The sequence below is a fragment of the Gossypium arboreum genome, chromosome 10 (assembly GCF_025698485.1).
Source record: "Gossypium arboreum isolate Shixiya-1 chromosome 10, ASM2569848v2, whole genome shotgun sequence".
NCBI lineage: Eukaryota > Viridiplantae > Streptophyta > Magnoliopsida > Malvales > Malvaceae > Gossypium > Gossypium arboreum.
Window position 1 is genome coordinate 93,755,049 of NC_069079.1, and position 15,355 is coordinate 93,770,403.

Genomic DNA, 15,355 nt, shown 5'->3' on the forward strand with positions numbered 1-15,355 from the left:
GTATTTGTTATAGTCGCTTTGTAAGTATGTTCTGTTGCTGAACTATTTTCAGGTTTACTGTATAGTTTGATCTCACACTGAGCTTCTGTAGCTCACCCCCTCTTCTGTTTCCCTTTTAGGTACCTTTCTAATTTCTGATGCTAGACTAGGTATGCGGAGGTCTCGGATAGTCTCGTAAACTAATAAATTATCAGTTTTTTTCTGTTATGATTTTGTTATATAGGTTATTTGAACTGTAAGGCTTTATAATACTGTGGAACAGCTTCTATTTTAGAATTTCATTCGTACGTTTACTTCAGGTTCTACATTGAGTTTTACAGTAAATTCTATTGACTGGTTATTAAATGGTTTTAAGTACTTTTGGTTTACTGAAAAGAGTTGTTTTGTAGAATATTCCTACAGTCACTTCGGTGATCAATGTAGCATTCCAAATTCGGTCTAAACTTTTAGGCCGGGTTTGGGACGTTACACAAATCTTTCACCATCCTTAAGAACAAGAAGTAAAATAAGTTAATCAAAATAATGATAAAATATAATGAAAGAAGAATGAAAAAAAATAATAAGATATAAAACATTAAATAAAAGAAACTTCCTGTAAAAACTTTTCATCTTGTCATTAAAGAAATTGAAAATCATGGAGGATAAATTTGATCGTCGATAAAAGGAACTATCACTTTGAGCAAGATCGTGCTGATAGCGTGTTATAAAATAAAGAGAGATGGGGGGAGTAAAGAACAAAGAAAATATGAGAGCAACAGAGAATGAACTTTATTGATCAAAAGGGATGATTACAATGCTTCATCAGAGTCTCTATTTATAGGCATAAGAAGTATAAAATAAGTAGAGATCTAATTCTAATAAATATTAGAATTTAAAGTATATTAAAACTTTATCCTGATAATGATGGACATCCACTTAATAAGATAATCATAACAAAAATAATTTTTTTATTTCATTCATCTTCTCCAAAACACCATAGCCGAATTTACTTGGAGAAAAATAAAGCTTGGTTCGGCCATGTTTCATTCCTTTCATATCAAGATCAAGTGGAAAATTGACAAAATATAAAATTACATAAAAGCCCCTAAACTTTGGTATTTCTACAATTTAGCCAGATAAATTCGTGTGAACTATACTATGTATATATTTGATTAAATTGAATGTTATTATGTGAAATTTTATTGAAAATGAATTGATATTTATATGTTATTATACAATTTGGATTATAATGAAATGAGGGAATTTCAACGACGCACAACGACTATCAAGTCTCATTTGAATCTTAGGAATATTTAGGATACAAATGACATGTCATTAGTATAACATCCCTAACCCGTATCTGTCACCGGATTAGGGTTATAAGGTATTACCAGTATAACATCCCTAGCCCGTATCCGTCACCGGATTAGGGTTATAAGGTATTTCCGATCATGTTACAATTCATACAATTATGCATTACAAATTATAGTTCGACATTAATACCACATCAATGGGTATATTCATTTCATATATCTGAACCTAAAAATTTTATCATTCATCACATAATATAAGCAAAATATACATCCAAGTACGTCATCATCACTTATACATAGGCCGAACATATAATTCATCAATTTCTGTATTGTTGAATATTAGACCTATTCTTAAATAAGTCATAAGCTTGCATAGGTCATACATTAATGGAAAATAAATTTCATTATTAACCTCTTTATTCCTACATGCAGCACCATACTGTTAATCTATATGAAATTCATGTTTTGTACATTAGTAAAATTTAGTGAATTCATTCGAACACATATATGTGCATGCATAAATAAAGACATCTAGTAGTTTCAAATAGAGCTTAATAGTAATTCATACTTGTGGTTTAATAAATAACTAATAAATAAGAGATGTAACATGTTACATGAAGGTCAAATACATTACAACATTTTTATCTATACTACTTTCGAAACAATTAACAACTTCAAGATAAGCTCATATTATAACTAATTGAAAAATTATTTCATAATTTAGGAAACAATTACACATACAATTTAATTCAATATAACATAAACAAATATGCCTTAATGTTTAAATACTAGTGTGCATTTACCCTATGTTCGAAAACCACACTTTAATAATTGAAAACATTAGATCAAAATAAGTATAATAAACAAAATTCACATGCATACTTTATCTTAGTATAATACACATCTAAGCTAGCCACATTCATACCACATCCAAGATTTATAATCAAATTCAATACTCAAGCACATGCCATAATTTATACCAACCCATGACACATAGCATAATAATTGAAAACGAGCTCGACCATAGTCTAGTCAAAATAAACTCAAACATATCACTTAAGCCATTTTAGCATGGCTAGATTATACACAACCAAAAAATCTAATATTCCAAAATAAAATCCATCCTATACATGCCATAGTCTGAGTTCTACTGTTTAAATACCGAAATAGCAGATAGTGTGATGGACTTTGCTGACGATCCCCGAGCTTGTAACTTGAATCCAAAATCTATAAAATAGAGTAACAGGATACACAAGGTAAGCTATCTCAGCTTAGTAAGCCATAAGCAAATAAACAGTTCAATAATATATTCAACCTTTTTTATTAAACCGAGTTATATTATCATGACCAATGCTTAACATTAAACCCACATATAATATACAATGATACACTTCATATACCATTTCTTTCACCTTGATCGAATACTTTCATAAACTAATTAATCATTATTATTCAACTTTCGGGTCCATAATGTCTCCAAATAATCAAGCATGCTTATACCATTAAAATAAGTTCAATAATCACAATATGACATTATGCACACATAATCCTTATTTGGCCGAATACTCATATAGTCACTTATTACGTTAGTAATCAACTTCTAAATGCAATTAGTCATATTTTAACTTAGTACATATTCACTCAAATGCATAATCTCAAATATTGAAATAATATTTCATATACATATATTAATTATATAACCGAAAATACCTAAACATATATACATATATATAAAGGTTATTCATGACATACTAACTATTCATTCAATAAGCCAAATATATATATAGCATACACATTATCTTCTTTATTTGCACCATACAAGATTTATAATAAATAGTCAAGGTATTTACTTAACTTACCTCAAGTAAGTAATATATTAGTTCATACCTAGCATATAGCTCAATTAGCACATTCGAACTCAATTTACCTTTGCCCGATGAACCATTTGGAATTGGATAGGACACTCAGATAATCACACAAATCGTACAATGCCAACGTCCCAGACGTGGTCTCACATGTAATCACATATCGTCGTCATTGTCCCAGACAGGGTCTTACTCATAAACACATATTGAAATCACATATTGATGGCATGGTCTTACTTGCACACAAACATAGGAATCCTATATCATGACATATGTATCCTAACTATTCCTAAGGTTCATACGGGGCTTTCGGACGTCGTAACTCGATCGAAATGAAGTCATAACTTAGTTGCCAAGCTTAACAACATCCAACTATTACATTTATAAATTCATATATTTAAATTCAGCATATATACTTTGCATTTAATTAAAATTAAATGTCTATTTGCTTATAAACTTACCTGGGACAACGAAAAACCGGTACGGATCGACTAGTCGACAACTTTCGTTTTCCCTCGATCCAAATTTGATTTCTTTGGTTCTTGATCTAAACATATTTAAATTAAGCTCATTCAAACATATTTTCATTCAATTTAGTCCAAAAACACATAAATGGGAAAATTACGATTTTACTCTTGACATTTATAATTTTTACAATTTAGTCCCTATTACACAAAACACAAAATATACAAAATTTCAAGATACTCATGTTTGGCCAATTCTTACCCATTACCATACAAGTCCATATATTTCATTTATTTCACATTTTAGTCCCTTAAATTAATATTTTTTTCAATTTAGTTCTAATTACTCAAAATCAGCAGAAAACTCCAATACAAAACATGTTAATCTAAAACATATCTTTCATTTTTCATCATCAAACAACAAAATCACAATCTATCAACAATGGCACAACTCAAAATATTCATCAAAATAAAAAATTAAAGCATGGGTCTTGAAGATTACTAAGCAACGATCTCAAAAACGTAAAAATTATCAAAAACCGAGCTGAACTCTTACCTTGATTGAGCTTGAATGAAGCCGAACCCTAGGTTTCTCTTTTTATTTTCCCTTTTTTTTAGTTTCTGTGCAAGAACATAAAAAATAATATAAATATGGCTTATTTTCTGATATGTTTATGTTATATTAACTTATTTTATTAGTTTACTATATTAACCTTAGTTTAAAACTTAATATTATCATATTTTAATGTCCTTTGCCGTCCTCTTATTTTACTAATGGATTATTTATCTCATAGAAACTTCAATTTAAAAAGCCAAGTGCAATTTAGCCCCTTTTAGAAATAACCACCTAATTTACATTTTACGCGATTAAATCCTTTTATTTAATCAGACACCTAAACGAAAAAATTAAATCACGAAAATTTCACATATATAAATTCACATAAAATAAACACAGAAAATAATTTTAAAATATTTTTTTGACTCGAATTCGTGGTTTTAAAATCACCGTTCCGATTAGGGTCTAAAACGTGCTATTACAACTCTCCCTCCTTAGGTATTTTCATCCAGGAAAATCTTACGGGTGAATAGGTTCGAATAACGTTCTCTCATTGCATTCTCTGGCTCCCACGTTGCTTCCTCAACTCCGTATTTATGCCATAGTACTTTCAACATATCCTCAAGTATTTGAATGATTCACTCAGATTGGCCATCTGTTTACAGGTGGAAAGCAGTACTGAAATGTAATTTTATACCTAGTGCATCTCGCAGTTTCTTCCAAAACCGCGATGTAAACCTCAGATCTCTATCCGAAACAATAGATATAGGCACACCATGTAATCTCACAATATGAGAAATGTATAATTCTGCCAGCTTATCAAGCGAGTAGTCTGTACGTATCGGGACGAAATGAGCCGTCTTAGTCAATCTATCCACAATAACCTATATTGTATCTTTCTTGCTCGGTGTCAACAGTAAACCAGATAGAAAATCCATCTTGACTCTGTCCCACTTCCACTAAGGTATCATAATCGGATGAAGTAATCCTGGAGGTACCTATTGCTCGACTTTTACTTGTTATTAGACTAAACATCTTGCAACAAAGTTAGAAATGTCTCACTTCATACCATGCCACCAGTAAAGCTGTTTCAGATCATTATACATCTTTGTACTACCTGGGTGAACAGATAACCAACTGTTGTGAGCTTCATTCAAAATCATCTGAATCAACTCTGAATTCCTCAGGACACATATTTGGTTTTTGAATCTCAAACAGTCATCAGCAACACCTTTGAATTCTGAATCAGTATCTGTATCACACTAAGCTCGTTTTGCTAGTAGTTCATTATTAATCTTCTGGGCATCACAAATTTGTTGAACAAATAACGGTCTTGCTTTCAATTCAGCTATTATCGAACCTTCGTCAGACATAGCCATATGCGTATTCATTGCGCGCAAAGCAAACAATGATTTTCGGCTTACAGCATCAGCAACAATATTAGCCTTTCCTGGGTGATAGTCAATAACAAGCTCGTAGGCTTTTAGCAATTCTAACCATCGGCATTGTCTCAAATTCAGATCTTTCTGAGTCATCAAGTATTTCAGACTTTTATGATCGGAATAGACATGACATTTCACTCCGAACAGATAGTTAATGCAAATACAATAGCTGCCAACTCTAGGTCATGTGTCGGATAGTTCTTTTCATGTGGCTTTAATTGTCTCGAGGCACAAGCTATAACTTTGCCTTCTTGCATCAAAACACAACCCAAACCATTTAAAGATACATCACTATAAATAAAAAATTGTTTGCCCGATTACGGCTGAACTAATATTGGAGCTTCAGTCAAAAGGTCTTTCAACTGATCAAAGTTCTTCTGGCACTTCTCTGACCACTCAAACTTAACATCTTTCTACAATAGCTTCGTCATCGGGGCTGCAATCATAGAGACTTTATAAACTTCAGACTTTATAAACATTCTTCGGAAGTTTCTAATCAAGTATAGCTGAAATTTTACTCGGATCAATCCAAATACCTGACGCTGATGCCACATGACCCAGAAAATTGAATTCACTTAACCAGAACTCACATTTACTGAACTTCGCATACAACTACTTATCTCACAAAGTCTATAACACAAGTCTCAGATGTTCGGCATGTTCGATTTCATCCCGAGAATAGATTAAAATGTCATCTATAAACACAACTGCAAACTAGTCCAGATACAGTCTGAAGATCCGATTCATCAAATCCATGAAAACAACAGGTGCATTAGTAAGTCCAAAAGGCATAACCAAAAACTTGTAGTGTCCATACCTAGTTCGGAAGGCAGTTTTTGGTACGTCTGAATCTTTAAATTGCAATTGATAATAGCCTGATCTCAAATCTATCTTCGAAAACACTGTAGCCCCTTTCAGTTGATCAAACATGCCATCAATTTGTGGCAACAGATACTTATTCTTTATAGTCACCTTATTAAGTTGTCTATAATCGATGCACATTCTCATAGTTTCGTCTTTCTTTTTCACAAACAATACAAGTGCACCCCACAGAGAGAAACTCGGTCGTGCGAAACCTCTATTTGTCAATTCTTGCAACTGAGATTTCAATTCTTTTAATTCTGTAGGTGCCATTCTGTACGGAGCTATAGATATCGGAGTCATCCCAAGCATTAACTCAATACCAAAATCTACCTCCCGAATAGGTGGCAAACCCGGTAATTCCTCAGGAAACACATCTGGATACTCGCATACAGCCGGTACTGATTCAATGTTTCTTTTAGCCACTTTAGTATCAAGTACGTAGGCAAAATAAGCTTCACACCCTTTACTAACATATTTTTGAGCTAGCATTGAAGAAATTACTGCTGGTAAACTATACAAATCACTAGATTTAATCCAAATAACCTCATCATTCTAACTCCATAGATCAATGGTCTTTCTCTTGCAGTTCACAACAGCATCATGTAATGTTAACCAGTCCATACCCAGAATTATGTCGAACTCATCAAATGGAAGCAACATCAAATCAACCGAAAAGCACAAATCTTGAACCATCAAGGGACAATTCTTACACACTTTGTCAATCATAACACACCAACCCAAGGGGTTTGACACTCTAATCACAAACTCATTAGACTCAACAGGTAGAGTCTTGCTGAATACTAATGTCTCACACACATAAGAATGAGTAGAACTAGGATCAATCAATGCAATTACATTAGTATCATAAAAAGTAAATGTACCAGTAATAACATATGGGGATGAGGCCTCCTCTCGCGCTCAAATAGCATAGGCTCTGGTAGGTGCATGAGCCTCAGATCTGACTGTCGTATCTTTATTTCCTCTCTGACTGCCACTCGTATTACCCGCATTTCTAGGTGGTCTACCTCAAGCCATAGTATTACCCGATCTTGTGTTCTGTACTAGATTTTCTTCAACTGACCCTGAGAAATCTCAAATGTAATGATTTGTAGATCCATATTTAAAACATGCTCGATCATGTAATCTGCAACTGTCAGGATTTCGTTTACCACAGTGTTTACACTCGGGTTGATTTGATCTAACATTCCCCACACTAGCTACCGAGGTAGCTCTCGAGCTCGCAGGTGGTCTATTCTGATCCTGTTTGAAATAGCCCGAAGGAGCTCTAGAGCGACTGAAACTGTAACACCCCGTACTCGAGACCGTTGCCGGAGTCGGACACGAGGGGTTAACGACTTAATTCACTTATTCACCGTCCATTTTAAAAATTTCCAGACAAGCTAGCTAACTGCGTCACTGTCACCTTAAAAATCATATCTTGAGTTCCAAAACTCGAAAATAAGTTTTGTAAATTTTCACTGAAAATAGACTCATATAACCATCTACAAATATTTTTCTAGAATTTTTGGTCGGGCCAATTAGTACAGTTTATTAGTTAAAGTCTCCCCTGTTACAGGGTTCGACTGCTCTGACTTTCTTGCATTACAACTTATATATCTCCCTGTACAGGGCTTCAATACTTATGCCGTTTGTTTCTATTGAAACTAGACTCAAAAAGGAATCTATACATATATGGCATGACTTCTAATTATCTCTGGTTAATTTATAATGAATTTCCAAAGTCAGATCAGGGGATCCAAAAATTGCTCTGGCCCTGTTCCACGGAAACTTAAATATCCCTTAAAATACAACTCATATGATTGTTTCGTTTCTTCCACATGAAATTAGATTCATCAAGGTTCGATTACATAATTTATTCACTATTTAATTCCATTCCCACAATTTTTAGTGATTTTTCAAACTTATGCCACTGCTGCTGTCAGCATCTTCCTTTAAGGTAGACTTTACCTATTTCATAGTTTCCATGATTCAACTAGCCCTTTAGCATATATAGCAAAAATTATGATCATGATTAACCATTCCAATGGCCAATCATTGCCAAGCATATCCACACCTCTCAATAACCATATACATACAAAATGATTATAACACTATGCTTAAAATATATAAGCCATTTTCGCATGGCTATCCAAATATATACAACACCAAAGTACTTGACTAATAACACAAGGGCAGACCTATACATGCCATTTTCAGAGTTCAACCAAAAGTGTACCAAAAGGGGCTTTGATAGTGTGGACGACTTCGACTTCGACAATCCCGAGTCCGATAGCTGACGAACCAAAATCTATAAAACCGAGAATCAAAGAAACGGAATAAGCATTTAATGTTTAGTAAGTTTTGAGCAATGAAATCATGCACAACAGAAGTATAGCATTCATACGACTAAACGAATAATTTCATATACACATATTCTCACGATCATACCTACTTCACATTTCCAACCCTTATATTCATACATAAGAAATCAACTTGACTAAAAGCCGGAAGCTTGTTAATCTATTGAGCAAATTCTATTTAGAAGGAATCAATTATCTCAATGCACATACGAAACATACCTCATCGTTGGGATTTTTTTCGAGCGTATTAATTGAAATTATTACAGCAAGATCGCTCATTCCCAAATCCACTTATCTTCTGGATTTAGCCGGATATAACCACTCGCACAAGGCCGTCGGGTCTTAGCCCGGATATGGTCACTCGCGCAAATGCCTTCGGGACTTAGCCCGGATATAGTAACTCGCACAAATGCCTTCGGGACTTGGCCCGAAATTAGTAACTCGCACAAATGCCTTCGGGACTTAGCCCGGAATTAATCACTAGCACAAATGTCTTCGAGACTTAACCCCGTTAGCGTCCGAATATTCATGCACATATCAGTAAATCATGACACATCTTTATTTCATTTTCATAACTAGATTTCAAAACACAAATCAATTATTAAGCATTCCCATTGTCGGCTCAATAGCCACATACGAACAGCATGATTCGGTTTGCTTCATGACATGATTTCTATGCACATACGGCTACTCATCATACGTTTAGACTAATTAACTCAACATATAATTCAAGTAGAATCATTATATCACCGTATATTCGTTATGATTATACGTCATGACTTAATCAAATCGTAAACTAAGTTCCATTACTCAAAAACTTACCTCGGATGTTGTCGAACGATTTCGACAGCTATTCGATCACTTTTTCCTTCCCTTTATCGGATTTAGTTCCCCTTTGCTCTTGAGCTTAATTTAACAAATAAATTGATTTAATCATTTGAACATCAAAAAGAGAAACTCAAGGTACTTAACCCATATATATATACATTAGACATTAAAGTCACATACATATGAAATCATGAATCAACTCAACATATTAACCCACACTCTCTTTTAGCCGATTGTCTAAGCCAAGATTAAGCCACCAATATGCTTACTTATAACCGAATACATGCAACACCAATCTATGTGTTCATTCATGTGGTCGAGTATACATATTCCAATATGATATCATTTCCATTTCGTTTAACACTTAACTTTTACCACATATCAAATAACCATTTCTTTACTCATGTGGCCGATTATATTCGGCCATGCATACTCACATAAAAATCAATTTGGAGACTCTATCAACCCAACATACATTCGTCAATAGTCTATAGTTCTCTCTCTCGGCCATTCATTTCACACTTAACAAAGCTTCCATTCGAAATCATTAGTGAGTATCAATTAACTTAAGGTACCTTTAAACCTTTGTTTATCACCTCATGCCAAACCAAAGACCACATTCGGCACTTTCATCCACCATTCTACCAAGCATGTAATATTCAACCACATCCAACTCACAATCGGCCCTAGTTCATAACAAGGTAGCCGAATTCTTTTTATGGTTCAAACACTCATCTATCATCATTCACCTAACTTTAACATGAAACAACAAAACTCACCATTATTAGCTACCATAGTCAAAAACCTTACTCAATCCAAAAATCAAAATTTCATCATGGGTTACAAAAAAAAATAACTTGATATCTCACTCAAGATCAACTAAAATTTCAAGAACTAATATGAACACCTTACCTTAATATTGACCTAAGATGACCAATGGCTTCACTCCCTTCTTCCTCCTTTCAATTCGGCCAAGAAGAACCAAGGAACACAACTTGTTTTCATCACCGAATGCCCTTGTTCCTTTTTTTTTCTCTAGTTTCGGCTAGGAAGAAAACATGAATGATGATCTCTTTTTTTTTTTTCTTTCACCCATCCCTTCCTTTAGTTATCATTTCTTTATTTTATTACATCCTCCATACTAATATGGCACCTAGTTAATTAAAGTTAATATAAAATTCACACTTGATTATACAATTTGTAGCATGGCCGGCCACTACCTATAGTTTGGCTAATTTGACATGCAAGGACAAGCACTTTCCCACATATATTAATAGGCCACTTTAGCACTTGCCTAGCATAAGTCCCTACTAATAATTGTCTCACATAAGTCCCTACTAATAATTTTCACATACACTGACCAAATTGAAGTATGGAACTATCACACAAGCATTTACTCACATCATAAACACAGAATATAACCTTTAATTATTTATAAGACTCGGTTTCGTGGTCCCGAAACCACTTTCCGACTAAGGTCACTTTAGGGCTGTCACAGAAACCATCTCAGAACTTCTATGTTATAGACTGGACTAGCTTACTGAATGATCTCTTACGCGAGTCTCTAGCTTCAAAGTCGGTTTTTCTCTTCTCTTTCCCAAGCTCTTCAGCTTTGCAGGCTCGCTCAACCAGTGCTACGAACTCTCTTATCTCAAGTATGCCAACTAATAGTTTAATGTCTTCATCCAGCCCATCTTCGAATCTTTTAAACATTATGGCTTCAGTGGAAACACACTCTCAGGCATACCGACTGAGTCTCTCAAATTTTCACTCATACTCTGTCACGATCATCCGACCCTGTTTTAGTTCCAGAAATTCCTTTCGCTTCTGATCAATAAACCTCTGACTGATATACTTCTTACGGAACTCAGTCTGAAAAAATTCCCAGGTCACTCACTCTCTCGGAACCACTGATACTAGGGTATTCCACCAGTGATATGCTGTGTCTCGAAGTAAAGATATGGCACACTTCAAACATTCATCTGGGGTGCAGATGACTCATCAAACACATGGATAGTATTATCAAGCGTAACTCAACCGCTTCGGCATCATCATCATTAGTAGCTTTAAACTCTTCAGCCCCATGTTTTCTAATTTTATCAACAAGTGGCTTATACAATCTCAACGGATCACTTACTTGAGGTACAATAGGCATCGAAGATGGATTAGTCGGGGGTGGAGGTTGTTGTGCAGCCGGGTTAGTTCGGATATACTGTGTAAACCAGTCATTCATCATTTGGTAAAACGCTTGTCTAGCCTCTTCTTCCTGGTTACTCAAAATCGGTCAAGAATCAACCGATGCTGTCCCTTGTGTGGGAGCAGCACTACACTCTCGACATCATCTGCTATACCTCTGTCGGGATCCATTAACGATATGAAATCATATTTCAAATGTCAGAAGTCATCACACCATCGTAGTATATAATCATGGCATGCATAGCTAGACTCATATACGCTACGTTAGTCCTAGAACTGACTAAACCATAGCTCTGATACCAAAAAATGTAACACCCTTAGCCCGTATCCATTGCCAGATTAGGGTTATGAGGTATTATCGATCATGTAACAATTCATACAATTATGCATGACAAATTACAGTTTGACATTAATATCACATCAATGGGTATAATCATTTCATATATCAGAACCTAAAAATTTTATCATTCATCACATAATATAAGTAAAATATACATCCAAGTACGTCAGCATCACTTATACATATGCCGAACATATAATTCATCAATTTCTTTATTGTTGAATATTAGACCTATTCTTAAATAAGTCATACGCTTGCATAGGTCATACATTAATGGAAAATAAATTTCATTATTAACCTTTTTATTCCTACATGTAGCACTATCTCGTTAATCTATATGAAATTCATATTTTGTACATTAGTAAAATTTAATGAATTTATTCGAACACATATATGTGCATGCATGAATAAAGACATCTAGCATTTTCGAATAGAGCTTAATAGTAATTCATTCTTGTGGTTTAATAAATAACTAATATATAAGAGATGTAACATGTTACATGAAGGTCAAGTACATTACAACATTTTTATCTATACTACTTTCGAACACAATTAACAACTTTAGTATAAGCTCATATTATAACTAATTGAAAACTTATTTCATAATTTCGCAAACAATTACACATATAATTTAATTCAGTATAACATAACTGAATATGCCTTAATGTTTAAATACTAGTGTGCATTTCCCTAGGTTCCAAAACCACACTTTAATAATTGAATTCATACCAAGAAAATGACAAAACAATCACAGTACATTTTCCTTATTTAATACCATGCAAAGCCGAATTACATTATTTAATCCACACACCTATCCAAAACTTTCATCACTGAATTATCAAAACAATCTCATGATCATTATTACTAAAACACATTAGATCAAAATAAGTATAATAAACAAAATTCACATGCATAATTTATCTTAGTATAATACACATCTAAGCTAGCCACATTCATACCACATCCAAGACTTATAATCAAATTCAATACTCAAGTGCATGCCATAATTTATACCAACCCATGACACATAGAATAATAATTGAAAACGAGCTCGACCATAGTCTAGTCAAAATAAACTCAAACATATCACTTAAGCCATTTTTGCATGGCTACACAACCAAAAAATCTAATATTCCAAAATGAAATCCAGCCTATACATGCCATAGTCCGAGTTCGACTGTTTAAATATAGAAACAGTAGATAGTGTGATGAACTTTGCTGATGATCCCCGAGCTTGTAACTTGAATCCAAAATATATAAAATAGAGTAACAGGATACACAAGGTAAGCTATCTCAGGTTAGTAAGCCATAAGCAAATAAACAGTTCAATAATATATTCAACCTTTTTTATTAAACCGAGTTATATTATCATGACCAATGCTTAACATTAAACCCACATATAATATACAATGATACACTTCATACACCATTTCTTTCACCTTGATCGAATACTTTCATAAACTAATTAATCATTATCATTCAACTTTCGGGTCCATAATGTCTCCAAATAATCAACCATGCTTATACCATTAAAATAAGTTCAAGAATCACAACATGACATTATGCACACATAATCTTTATTTGGCTGAATACTCATATAGTCACTTATTACGTTAGTAATAAACTTCTAAAGGCAATTAGTCATATTTTAACTTAGTACATATTCACTCAAATGCATAATCTCAAATATTGAAATAATATTTCATATACATATATTAAATATATAACCGAAAATACCTTAACATATATATATATATAAAGGTTATTCATGACATACTAACTATTCATTCAATAAGCCAAATATATATAGCATACACATTATCTTTTTTATTTGCACTATACAAGATTTACAATAAATAGTCAAGGTATTTACTTAACTTACCTCAAGTAAGTAACAAATTAGTTCATACCTAGCATATAGCTCAATCAGCACATTCGTACTCGATTTACCTTTGCCCGATGAACCATTTGGAATTGGATAGGACACTTGGATAATCAGACAAATCTTACAATTCCAACATCCTAGACGTGGTCTTACATGTAATCACATATCGGTGCCACTGTCCCATACAGGGTCTTACTCGTAAACATATATCGAAATCACACACCGATGTGATGGTCTTACTCGCACACAGACATCGGAATCCTATATCATGACATATGTATCCTAACTATTCCTAAGATTCATATGAGGCTTTCAGACTTCATAACTCGATCGAAACGAAGCCATAACTTAGTTGCCAAGCTTAACAACATTTGGCTATTACATTTATAAAGTCATATATTTCAATTTAGCATATATACTTTGCATTTAATTAAAATTAAATATGTCTATTTGCATATAAACTTACCTCAAACAACGAAAAATCGGTATAGATCGACTAGTCGACAACTTTCGTTTTCCCCCGATCCAAATCTGATTTCTTTGGTTCTTGGTCTAAACATATTCAAATTAAGCTCATTCAAACATATTTTCATTCAATTTAGTCCAAAAACACATAAATGGGAAAATTACCATTTTACCCCTAACATTTACAATTTTTACAATTTAGTCCCTATTATACAAAACACAAAATATACAATATTTCGAGATACTTATGTTTGGCCGAATCTTACCCATTACCATACAAGTCCATATATTTCATTTATTTCACATTTTAGTCCCTCAAATTATTATTTTTTTTGCAATTTAGTCCTAATTACTCAAAATCATCAAAAACTCCAATACAAAACATGTTAATCTAAAACATATCTTTCATTTTTCATCATCAAGCAACAAAAATCACAAGCTATCAACAATGGTACAACTCAAAATATTCATTAAAATTAAAAATTAAAGCATGGGTCTTAAAGATTACTAAGCAACGATTTAAAAAATGTAGAAATTATCAAAAACCGAGCTAAGCTATTACCTTGATTGAGCTTGAATAAAGCCGAACCCTAGGTTTCTCTTTTTATTTTCTTTTGTTTTTAGTTTCGGTGCAAGAACATAAAAAATAACATGAATATGACTTATTTTATTATATGTTTATGTTATATTAACTTATTTTATTAGTTTACCATAGTAATCTTAGTTTAAAACTTAATATTATCATATTTTAATGTCTTTTGCCGTCCACTTATTTTACTAATGGCTTATTTATCTCAT